This window comes from Rhinopithecus bieti, unplaced genomic scaffold (genome assembly GCF_001698545.2).
Source record: "Rhinopithecus bieti isolate Rb0 unplaced genomic scaffold, ASM169854v2 scaffold_29388, whole genome shotgun sequence".
Lineage (NCBI taxonomy): Eukaryota > Metazoa > Chordata > Mammalia > Primates > Cercopithecidae > Rhinopithecus > Rhinopithecus bieti.
This window is the reverse complement of record NW_016813389.1, coordinates 276146-288943: the sequence shown is the minus strand read 5'-3', so window position 1 is coordinate 288943 and position 12798 is coordinate 276146.

Here is a 12798-nt window from a genome sequence, read left to right as displayed (position 1 = left end):
AAGGCTGGGTGCCTTTAATCCCAGCACTTCGGGAGGCTGAGGCCGGAGGATTGCTTGAGGACAGAAGTTGGACACCAGCCTGGGCAACAAAGTAAGAACCATTTCTACAAAAACTAAAAAATTAGCCAGGTGTGGTGGCACACACCTGTAGTCCTTAGCTGTTTGGGGGACTGAAGTGTGAAGAAAACTTGACCCCAGGAAGTTGATGCTACAGTGAGCAGTGATCCCACCATTGTACTCCAGCCTGGGCAACAGAGTGAGACCCTGTCATCTCTAAATAAATACATACATAAATAAACAGAAGCCCAAGTCCTTAAGCAGCCTGAAGCCCTCATGATATATACCCCTTACTCCACTCCCTCTTAACTTCTCTGCTCTCCCCATTGATGCCCTTGCTGAGTCCACACAGGCTTTTTTTTTTTTTTTTTTTTTTGAGACAGAGTCTCACTCCTGTCGCCAGGCTGGAGTGCAGTGGCACAATCTCAGCTCACTGCAACCACTGCCTCCCGGCTTCAAGTGATTATCATGCCTCAGCCTCCCAAGTAGCTGGGATTACAGGCATGCCACCACGCCTAGCTAATTTTTCTATTTTTAGTAGAGACAGGGTTTCACCATGTTGGCCAGGCTGGTCTCGAACTCCTGACCTTGTGATCTGCACGCCTCGGCCTCCCAAAGTGCTGGGATTACAGGCATGAGCCACCAGGCCCAGCCCTAGCTTCTTTTTTCTTTCCTTTTTTTTTTTGGTTTTTGAGACTTGCTCTGTCACCCAGGCTGGCTTGCAGTGGCATGATCTCAGCTCACTGCAACCTCCACCTCGGGTTCAAGTGATTCTCCTGCCTCAGTCTCCCAACTAACTGGGATTACAGACGTCCCACCACCATGCCCAGCTAAATTTTGTATTTTTAGTAGAGACGGGGTTTCACCATGTTGACCAGGCTGGTCTGGAACTCTTGACCTCAGGTGATCTACTTGCCTAGGCCTCCCAAAGTGCTGGTATTACAGGCGTGAGCCACCATGCCCAGCCTCTTTTTTCTTTTAATTTGTTAATAGAGATGAGGTCTTGATATGTTGCCCAGGCTGATATCAAACTCCTAGGCTCAAGCAATCCTCCTGCCTTGGCCTCCTGAGTAGCTGGGATTACAGGCGCACTCCGCTGTGCCCGGCCCATGTTGGCTTCTTCACTGTTCCCGATCACACCTGCCCCAGGACCTTTTCCACTTGCTGTTCCCCGGCCTAGAACACTCTTCTCCCAGGGGGCTTCCCCCAGGGAGCCACGGCTCCCTCTCTGACCTCCAACAAGTCTCCACTGCACTGATGTCTCACTTTATTCAAAACTGCCCCAGAGGCCATGCCGTGCCTCACGCCTGTAATCCTAGCTACTTGGGAGGCTGAGGCAGGCAGATAGCTTGAACCCGGGAGGCAGAGGTTGCAGTGAGCCAAGATCATGTCACTACACTCCAACCTAGGTGACAGAAGGAGACTCTGTCTCAAAAAAAAAGAAACGTTCCTGAATGCTCTGCTTCCTAGGCCCTGGACCTAAATTTGAATTCATTCAATATATATTTGGGAGAGGCAGGGAGACTCACATTTGGTGAGCTTCAGGTCCCATCCCTCTTTCCTGATTTATTTTTCTCTCTAGCCCTTATCACGATCTGAACAAAGATTTGTTTTTTATCTGGTTTATTATCCGTCTCCTTTCACCCTAGAATGTAAATTCTAGGAGGGCAGAGATGTCTGCTTTGCTCACTTTTGCATCCCTAGAGTTTAGAGCAGTGCCTGAAAAAATACTGTGGAAGGAATGCAAATGCCTGCCTAACTGCAGCTTTCCAGGTCAGCTTTCCCCTCTACTCTCCCCAGCCCACTTCCCTCTCCTAAGTGCCCCCTCTCTACTCATCCCCAGCCCTTCTCAGACCCCACTGCAGCAGTCTTCCCAGGCAGCTGGAGTGTCATATCATTGAAGTCCTACTTTAAGCTATAACAACCTTGCATTCCCCCAGGGCCAGGAATATGCTTGGGACACACGAAATGTCATCATACTAATGAGCTGACATTTTACCTACAACTTTACAGTCATTAAGTCAGTCTCCATACAGATGAGCCCTTCAGAAGTGACTACAGCAGGCATGATATGACCTATTTTATGGATGAAGAAACTGAGGCCAGGTAAGGTGAAGCTACTAGCCCAGCCTATGTCTACATAGTCTATCTCCATGACACGGCCTGTTGAGCTTTCTGTTTGGCCATAGTTTAAAAAACAAACAAGGCCGGGCACGGTGGCTCAAGCCTGTAATCCCAGCACTTTGGGAGGCCGAGACAGGTGGATCATGAGGTCAGGAGATCGAGACCATCCTGGCTAACACGGTGCAACCCCGTCTCTACTAAAATACAAAACTAGCCGGGCGAGGTGGCGGGCGCCTGTAGTCCCAGCTACTTGGGAGGCTGAGGCAGGAGAATGGCGTAAACCCGGGAGGCGGAGCTTGCAGTGAGCTGAGATCCGGCCACTGCACTCCAGCCTGGGCGACAAAGCGAGACTCCGTCTCAAAAAACAAACAAACCGTCTCAAAAAACAAACAAACAAACAAACAAACAAAAAAAACAAACAAAAAAACCATCCCTGCCACCATATCATCAATGTCTTGATTTCCTCTGAAACATTCTGTTAGTCCCTGACTAACCCCATCCTCTGACCACTTTATTTTTTTTTAATTAAATTAAATTTAATTTTTTTTCCCTTGAGATGCAGTTTCGCTCTTGTTGCCCAGGCTGGAGTGCAATGGAGTGATCTCAGTTCACTGCAATCACTGCCTCCAGAGTTCAAGCGATTCTCCTGCCTCAGCCTCCCGAATAGCTGGGATTACAGGCCCACACCACCATGCCCAGCTAAATTTTGTATTTTTAGTGGAGATGGGGTTTCACCATGTTGGCCAGGCTGGTCTTGAACTCCCGACCTCAAGTGATCCACCCACCTTGGCCTCCCAAAGTGTTGGGATTACAGGTGTGAGCCACCGCGCCTGGCCCCTCTGAGCACTTCAGCAGGAGCCTAGAAACTTATCTCAGAGATAGGCTGGGTAACAGGAAGGACTAACATTAGTCACACCAAAGGAGCTCCTATCTGGGTGACTCTGGATACGGATGCTGCTATGGGTGGTGGAGGCTGATTAGGAGACAAGCATCGCAGGTAGGCGGCCAGGGTGTGGTGAGTGGTGGGGGCGGGGGTGCTGTCCCAGGACCTTCCAGCAGTCACGGGGTCTGTAAAGCAGGCTGAGGTCACAGTGACCTCCTGCCTGCACTCCTCTTCCAGCAGTCCCCACTTCTAACCCTACATGTATTTTCCGACCACCTATGAAATCAGAAGCGAGAAGAGCCCTAAGATGGGAAAACAGGTCTTGCTCCTCCCTGGCAAACCAGCTGGGCAAGTTTGCTGGTTCAAGGGTAGAGGGTGGAGGAGAGAGTACACTCCAGGGAATTAATGGAGCCAGCAAATGCCAGGGTCTGGGAGACAGCTCTAGGGCGAATCCAGATAAAAATCATGCCTGGGTTTGATCTAGCACGGACCACAGCCAGCATTTTAGGATCAGGTGGCTGTGTAGATGTGTTTGAAGATGGGCTGGTTTTGAGGCAGGATTTCAGAGTATGTGATTAGTGGTAGTCAGAAGAATCAATTTCATCAACCATCAAGGTACATGCACAGAACAATGTACCAAGAACACCCAAGGGGCCAGGCACAATGGCTCACGCTTGTAATCCCAGCACTTTGGGAGGCTGAGGCAAGTGGATCACTTGAGGTCAGGAGTTCGAGATCAGCCTGACCAACATGGTGAAACCCTGTCTCTACTAAAAATACAAAATTAGCTGGGCATGGTGGCACATGCCTGTAATCCCAGCTACTTAGGAGGCTGGGACAGGAGAATCGCTTGAACCTGAGAGGCAGAGGTTGCAGTGAGCTGAGATTGTGCCATTGCACTCCAGCCTGGGCAACAAGAGTGAAACTCTGTATCAAAAAAACGAAACAAAACAAAAAACAAAAAACACCCAAGGAGTTTATTCAAATATATTTTCGGGCCTGCAAAGTCAGGATTCCTAGAGGTTGGATACCCACATCTTTATTTATTTATTAGAGACAGGGTCTCATTCTGTCATCCAGGCTGGAGTGCAGTGGCATGATCTCGGCTCACTGTAGCCTCGACCTGGATCCTCCTGCCTCCGCCTCCTAAGTAGCTGGAACCACAGGGATATGGTACCACACCTGGCTAATTTTTGTATTTTTTGTAGAGATGGGGTTTTGCTATGTTGCCCAAGCTGGTGTTGAACTTCTGGCCTCCAGTGATCCTCCCATCTCAGCCTCCCAAAATGCTGGGCTTATAGGCACCCAGCCCCAAATCTTTATTTTAAAAATCCCTCTCAATCCTAGCAGTTTAGGAAGCTGAGGTGAGCGGATTGCTTGAGCCCAGGAGTTCAAGATCAGCTTGGGCAACATAGGATGACACAATCTCTATAAAAAATACAAAAATGAGTTGGATGTGGGGGCATGCGCTACACAGGAAGCTGAGGTGGGAAGATGGCTTGAATCTGAGAGGTTGAGGCTGTAGTAAGCCCTGATCACACCACTGCACTCCAGCTTGGATAACGGAGCAAGACCCTGTCTCAGAAAGAAAAAAAAAAAAATCCCTCTCAGATAATTGTGATACTCAGAAGTTCAGGAATTAGTACCTGGCCTTTAAAGAGCAAGTGTTTGGGCCCACGGCGCGGTGGCCTCCAGCCTTGTAAATCGCCAGCACTTTGGGAGGCCGAGACAGGCCGGAATCCCAACGAGGTCAGGAGATCGAGACCATCCTGGCTAATAACGGTTGAAAACGCTGTCTCTACTTAAAAATACCGAAAAAAACTAGGGCCGACGAGGCCGGGCACCTGTAGTCCCAGCTACTTGGGAGGGCTGAAGGCAGGAAGAAATGGCCGTAAACCCCGCGCGGGAGGCGGAGCTTGCAGTGAGCCTGAGATCCTCGGCCACTGCAGCTCCAGGCCTGGGTGGCCAGAGCAAGACCTCCGTCTCAAAAAAAAAAAAAAAAAAAAAAAAAAAAAAGAAGCAGAGCAAGTGTTTGAAACCCCTTCAACCTGTGAGTCTGCTCCTTAACTGTGCTTCCTTGGGAAAGTGACTTAACCTCTCTGAGCCTCATTTACCTCATTTGGAGAATGAGGACAACTCTAACTGCCTCTCAGGGTGACCATGAGGAACACATGTGATAGGCAGAGCATTAGGCTCAGGGTCTGGCACAGGGAATGTTCTCCAAGTTAGAGTGTGCTCATTAGCTGCCACAATGATTATTCCGCCAAGAACTTTTGGGATTGTGGGATGAACATGAGAAGCTGAAGGAGTCAAAGGTCAGGAGGGACTTCACGCCTGTCCAGAGTTGCTGATGTTAGGAATGAGAGGCTCACTGGAAAGGAAGCCAAGCAGGCTGCCTACAGGAACCAGGAAGGAGGGGCCCAGGCCAAGTCCAAGGCAGAGGCTGTTCATTTCTGGCCACTGACCTGGCCGCTAGGTAAGGGCTCTGGGCAGATACAACATACAAGAAACATAGCAGGGCTCTGTGGTTAAGACCTGAGGCTTAAGGGCTTGGAGAGTGCTGTGTTCTAGTTCTGATTCCTGTTTTAGTAATGCATGACCTCAGATAGGAGACTCAAGAGGCTCCACTGGGGAGGTAGGCAGCACACTATGGCTACTTAGCCAGGTTCTGGAGTCAGATAGCTTCGCTGCTTCTCTGCACGCCCCTGAGCCTCAGTTTGCTCCATTTGGAAATGGGGACTCTCAACCACTCTCTGTTGTTGGGGGCAGTCAATGAGATATTGTGGGGCGTGGTAACTCAGCTCCCCATCTGCCCCACAGAATTAATTGCATACGTGCTGGAGATTGTGGCCATCAATCCCTTATCTGGTGAAACCTTTGGCTCAAAACTGGTTTGGGTGTGTGATTGTTACCTTTCACCTCATTCTCAGGCCCATCCACATAACATGGAACCTGGAGCTTTCCTCCCAATTCCTCCAAAAAATCAGGGTTGGGGGCCCCAACATCCCTTAGCCCCAACCACAGAGGGCACTGGGCCCTTGGCCTGGGCTTCCTCCCTTCCCTCTCTCCCCAAGTGGCCCCTCCTTTTTTTGAGACAGGGCCTCACTGTATCACCCATGCTAGAGTGCAATGTGTGATCATGGTTCACTGCAGCCTTGACCTCCTGAGCTCGATCGATCCTCCCTACTTCAGCCTCCTGAGTAGCTGGGTACCACCATGCTTGGCTTTTTTCTTTTTTTTTTTTTGAGATGGAGTCTTGCTCTGTCGCCCAGGCTGGAGTGCAGTGGCGCAATCTTGGCTTGCTGCAACCCCTGCCTCCCGGGCTCACACCATTCTCCTGCCTCAGCCTCCCGAGTAGCTGGGACTACAGGCACCTGCCACCACGCCCAGCTAATTTTTTGTACTTTTAGTAGTGGAGTTTTGTGCTCCAACTAGAGCAGGAAGAGTAAGAGAGTGGACAAAGGGGCAAGCTAGGATGGCTCCTCTCAATGTTTTTTATGAGAGCACCTTGAACTCGCCATTCATGAGGGGTAGAGTGCTCAATGACTTAAGCATTCCCAACCAAGTTCTACCGTCTTAAACCTATCACATTTGGGCTATATGGTTCCAACATATGGAATGTCTTAGAGACAAACACTATGCATTCACACCAATAGCATGCTGTGTCCGCCTGGACCCACACCTTTTGAGGTAGGGGCAACTGCTCAGCGGCCCAGGCAACAAACACGCTGCGGCTGCAAGTGATGAACGCATTACTGGGGGGACATGCGCCAGGAACTCGGGCATGGCTGACCAGGCCTTCCGTCAGAAGAAAGCAAAACTGTGATGGAGGCGCAAGTGCTGTTGTCTTCCTCCTCCTGATTTTCAGTTTCCGTATAGGATGCCGTCTATTTGAGACAGGCTATGCAGGTTGACAAAGGGCTGGGCAAAGCCAGACCATGTTAGGTACTATCAGAGTCCCAGCCCCAAGTACCACAGAGCAAGCAGCGTGGAAGAGGTTGGTATTTGACGCTAAATATACATAATTCAGCCTGGCATAAGCTCTTTTGGGAGGGGTTTGGTTTCTCAAGCAGCAATCTCGCTTCCTATTGGTTATAATGGGAGCTAGATGTCTTTTGTTACCCTGGGATATACACATCAGAATAAACATCCAGGCCTGACTTGGTTTGCATTATCCAGCCCTCCTACTAATCCTCTTATCAATCCCGTCGTTAGCCTGTTAGCCAGGATGGTCTCAATCTCCTGACCTCGTGATCCGCCTGCCTTGGCCTCCCAAAGTGCTGGGATTACAGGCGTGAGCCACCGCGCCCAGCCCATGCTTGGCTATTTAAAAATTTTTTGTGGAGGCTAGGTCTCACTGTGTTGCCAAGGTGGTCTCAAACTCCTGGGCTCAATTGATTGTCCCACTTTGGCCTCCCAAAGTGCTAGGATTATAGGTATGAGCCACCACACCCTGCCCAGCTGATGTAGCCCCTTCTGAGCAAAACTAGAGTGGGGCACTATTTGGTGACACTGCTCTGTGACACATTTCTGTGTCAGGTCACCCAAAAATGACCCCTTCAGTCCCCAGGGACAACAGTGCAGGCTGTACTGTGTTAGTATTTTGAACTCTGTAGGTGCCGGATGATAAATATTTTCAAGTAGGGTTGGTACCGGATATGATCAAACAAACCATGTATGTGTACACACCAGGCAGAGTAACCTCTGCCACCTGTTTTCCAGCACATGGGGGCACACCCTGAGGAATCCGCATCTTGTCACTTCAAACTCCTGAGAGGGGTGCTGCCAGAGAACCCCCTCTTCTTTTTTTTTTTTTTTTTTTTTGAGACGGAGTCTTGCTCTGTCGCCCGGGCTGGAGTGCAGTGGCTGGATCTCTGCTCACTGCAAGCTCCGCCTCCCAGGTTCACGCCATTCTCCTGCCTCAGCCTCCGGAGTAGCTGGGACTACAGGCGCCCGCCACCTCGCCCGGCTAGTTTTTTGCATTTTAGTAGAGATGGGGTTTCACCGTGTTAGCCAGGATGGTCTCGATCTCCTGACCTCGTGATCCGCCCGTCTCGGCCTCCCAAAGTGCTGGGATTACAGGCTTGAGCCACCGCGCCCAGCCGAGAACCCCTCTTCTATGTGTTCTGAGGATTCAGCCTTCATGAATCTGGCCTGGCAGGCTGGAACCTTTCCAACAAGGCCCTCCCAGGGCTTGCTTCCCAGGGCAGTTGAGCACATCTCTGAGTGGACACTGCCCCCTCGAGGCCATGCCCACTAAGACACCTGCGCAAGCTGAGCTCACACAAGAGAAACAGACCCAGGTGGATGCTTTCCTTCCAAGTGTTCTCCCTGGGTGCCTCAAGATTGAATCAAAATGCAGAGCTGGGTTACAATTGCGTCTGGGGAAGGCTTTCATCTTGCACCAAGAATCCAAGTGGACATAGCCTGCAAATTGCCATCCCTGATCACCTTTCAACCAGACCAAATCCCTTTGTGTCCTGGACCAATTAAGTTTTCTGCCTCTGGAATACTCTCCCACATTCTTTTTTCTTTTGAGACAGAGTCTCCCTCTGTTGCTTAGGCTGGAGTGCAGTGGTACAATCTTGGCTCACTGCAACCTCTGCCTCCTGGGTTCAAGTGATTTTCTTGCCTCAGCCCCCTGAGAAGCTGGGATTACAGATGTGTGCCACCAGGCCCAGCTAATTTTTATATTTTTAGTAGAGACAAGGTTTTGCCATGTTGCCCAGGCTGGTCTCGAACTCCTGACTTCAGGTGATCCACCTGCCTCAGCCTCCCAAAGTGCTGGGATTACAGGCGTGCAGCCCTGTCCCACATTCTTACCTGGCTGCCTCCTACTGGACAGACACGGATGTTTCTTCCCCTGGGAAATTTCCCAGCGTCCCATATTGGTTGGATGCAGCTCCAATGTGCTTCCATAGCCCTGTGGCCGTGTTTTATCCGTATTGTCATGGCTGCTTGAGTCTCTGACCTCCCACTGGCAGGCAGGCGAGCACTGTGTGGCAGGGACCCAGATACCGGGGCTCCCCAGCACCTGGCCCTGACAGTTTTTTTGTGTAGGAAGAGGCAAGACCAGCCAGCTCTCCACACAGAGAACATGGTGTAAGGTGAGAAAACCTCAAGGAAGGGCTCACCTCTCATGGGGCTCCCACCCATTCAGAACCTGGCCGCTTCCCTCTCCTCCTCCTCCTCCTTCTCCACCATAAAACCAGGTGGCCAGCCAGGCATAGTGGCTCATTCCTATAATCCCAGCACTCTGGGAGGCTGAGATGGACGGATCACTTGAGGTCAGGAGTTTGAGACCAGCCTGGCAACATAGTTAAATCCTGTCTCTACTGAAAATACAAAAATTAGCCAGGCATAGGGGTGGCTGCCTGTAATCCCAGCTACTTGGGAGGCTGTGGCAGGAGAATTGCTTGAACCCAGGAGGTGGAGGTTGCAGTGAGCTAGAGTTGTGCCACTGTACTCCAGCCTGTGGTGCCAGAGTGAGACCTTGTTTTAAAAAACAAACAAATAGGCCGGGCGCGGTGGCTCAAGCCTGTAATCCCAGCACTTTGGGAGGCCAAGACGGGCGGATCACGAGGCCAGGAAATCATCCTGGCTAACACGGTGAAACTCGTCTCTACTAAAAAATACAAAAAACTAGCCGGGCGAGGTGGCGGGCGCCTGTAGTCCCAGCTACTGGGGAGGCTGAGGCAGGAGAATGGCCTAAACCTAGGAGGCGGAGCTTGCAGTGAGCTGAGATCCGCCCACTGCACTCCAGCCTGGGCAACAGAGCGAGACTCCGTCTCAAAAAAAAAAAAAAAAAAAAAAAAAAAAAAAAAAAAAAAAAACACAAAAGACAAACCCATGTGGCCCAGAACATTAAGAGAGGAGAGCAGGTAAGGCACTCATTGTCTCAGGTAAGGCAAAAGCTTGGTGGGACTGGGCCAGGCACGGTGGCTCACGCCTGTAATCCCAGCACTTTGGGAGGCTGAGGCAGGTGGATCACCTGAGGTCAGGAGTTTGAGACCTGTCTGACCAACAAGGTAAAACCCAGTTTCTGCTATAAATACAAAAATCAGCCAGGCGTGGTGGCGCGTGTCTGTAATCCCAGCTATTCAGGAAGCTGAGGCAGGAGAATCACTTGAACCCGGGAGGCGGAGGTTGCAGTGAGCCGAGATCGCACCACTGCACTCCAGCCTGGGGGACGAGAGCAAAACTCCATCTCAAAATAAAATAGATAAATAAAATTTTAAAAAGCTGGGTGGGACCTAAGATACATGAGAGCCTCTGAAGCCCCTCACAGTCCTGGTTCTATCTCCAGTGAGGTCACTTGCGCTCACCCAAGACCTAAGGGAACAGGAGCAGAGCCACGTTCATCAAGGCAAATGCTGAGCGTGTGCGAGGTGCAGATGGAAATGATGTCGTCTGATGTGAATCTGACAAAATCTTGTTCCCGGGGGCATCTGGTTTGGTAAGAGTCTGGTGCAAGGCCTTGTGTGCGGAAAGGGGTTAGACAGACCTGGGTGCTGGTTCCAGCTGCCCCTGACTCACTGGGGGGCTTTGATAGGTCGTTTCCGCTCTCGGAACCTGTTTCCTCATCCAAATGGGAACAATTATGGAACTTAGTTCAAAGGTGGTTGTGAAAACCTGTTGACATGACGAGGAGAGAGCAGAAAGTGTAAGAAATGACAAGGAAATCCCAGAAATGAGAATGCCTGCTGCCTGGGGCCACTGTCACTGAGGCTTGTACTTTTTGTGTGTGTGTTTTTTTTGAGACAGAATCTCTTTCTGTTGCCCAGGCTGCAGTGCAGTGGTGTGATCTCCGCTCACTGCAACCTCGACCTCCCAGGTTCAAGCGATTCTCTGCCTCAGACTCCTTAGTAGCTGGGATTACAGGCGTGTGCCCCCATGCCTGGCTAATTTTTTTTGTATTTTCAGTAGAGATGGTGTTTTGCCATGTTGGCCAGGTTGATCTTGAATTCCTAGCCTCATGTGATCTGCCTGCCTCGGCCTCCCAAAGTGCTGGGATTACAGGCGTGGGCCACCACACCTGGCCGTGTGTTTCATCTAGAAGAGCTGATAGATGGAGACAAGGGTCTGAAGTCTGGACCAGGACCAGAGCACAGGCATGGGACACTTGATGGCAGGGTGTGGGGGTAATGGGTCGCTATCTAGCGTAACCCTAGGAGCCCAGTCGTGGGCAGTTGCCCACCAGATACTCAAAGCCGCCTTTGGAGGTGGGTCTTTGTGGCTGACTCCCTGTGAAATACCTGTGTGCTCACCCTTATTTCCCAGCCTCCCTCTTGGTTAGTTTGGGCCAAGTGACTAGTTATAGACAAGGAGCTGTGAGCAGAAGTTATGTCTCCCAAATATGGGGGAGTTGGTTTGGAGTTGGTGTGTCTTCATCTCTCTCTTCCCTGCTGTGGTCACTCTGGTGGCCACATGTTCTGATGGTATAGCTCAAAATAGAGGAGGGCTACCAGACCCTCATTAAACTGAGACAAACATACCTTTATTATGTTCACCCACAGAGGTTTTGTGGTGGTTTGCTGAGTTGGTTAATGCTAATTACCCTGGTGAATACAGTGCTACTATTATCTCCATTTTATTGGGGCCACGTCAATTGCCTATAGTCACACAGCTTGTAAGTGGGCAGAGCTGAGACTCAAATCCAGGTCTTACTTGTATGGCTGGTTTTTAGAAACCAAGTTTCACCAAGCTGGCCAGGCTAGTCTCAAACTCTTGACCTCAAGTGAGCTGCCTGCCTCAGCCGCCCAAAGTAATGGGACTACAGGTATGAGCCTGTAGTCTGGTCTAAAATTTATTTATATTATTTATTTATTTTTGAGATGGAGTCTCGCTCTGTCAACCAGGCTGGAGTGCAATAGTATGATCTCAGCTCACCGTAACCTCTGCCTCCTGGGTTCAAGTGTTTCTCCTGCCTCAGCCTCCAGAGTAGCTGGGACTACAGGCACGTGCCACCACGCCCAGCTAAATTTTGAATTTTTTGTAGAGATGGAGTTTCATAATGTTGGCCAGAATGGTCTTGATCTCTTGACCTCGTCTCTGACCTCCTTGGCCTCCTAAAGTGCTGGGATTACAGGCATGAGCCACTGCACCCAGCCTACTTTTTTATTTTTTTGAGATGGAGTTTCACTCTTGTTGCTCAGGCTGGAGTCCTGTGGCGCAATCTCGAGACATGTTTTTTTTTGTATTTTTATTACTGACGGGATTTTGCCATGTTGGACAGGCTGGTCTCGAACTACTGACCTCAGGAGATCCACCCACCTTGGCCTCCCATAGTGCTGGTATTACAGGCATGAGCCACCGCACCCGGCAAAATTTATTTTTTATTTATTTTTTTGAGACCGAGTTTTGCTCTAGTTGCCCAGGTTGGAGTGCAATGGTGCAATCTTGGCTCACCGCAACCTCCACCTCCCGGGTTCAAGTGATTCTCCTGCCTCAGCCTTCCAAGTAGCTGGATTGGATTACAGGCATGCGCCACCATGCCTGGCTAATTTTTTTGTATTTTTAGTAGAGACGGGGTTTCTCCATTTTGGTCAGGCTGGTCTCGAACTCCCGATCTCAGGTGATCTGCCCTCCTCAGCCTCCCAAAGTGCTGGGATTACAGGTGTGAGCCACGACGCCTGGCCCGGCAAAATTTATTTTTAACAAGAAAAAAAAATTTACCTCTGGGAACACAGAACATAATTTTTAAACAAAAAGGGGGTCTCTCAGCTGGGGGCAGT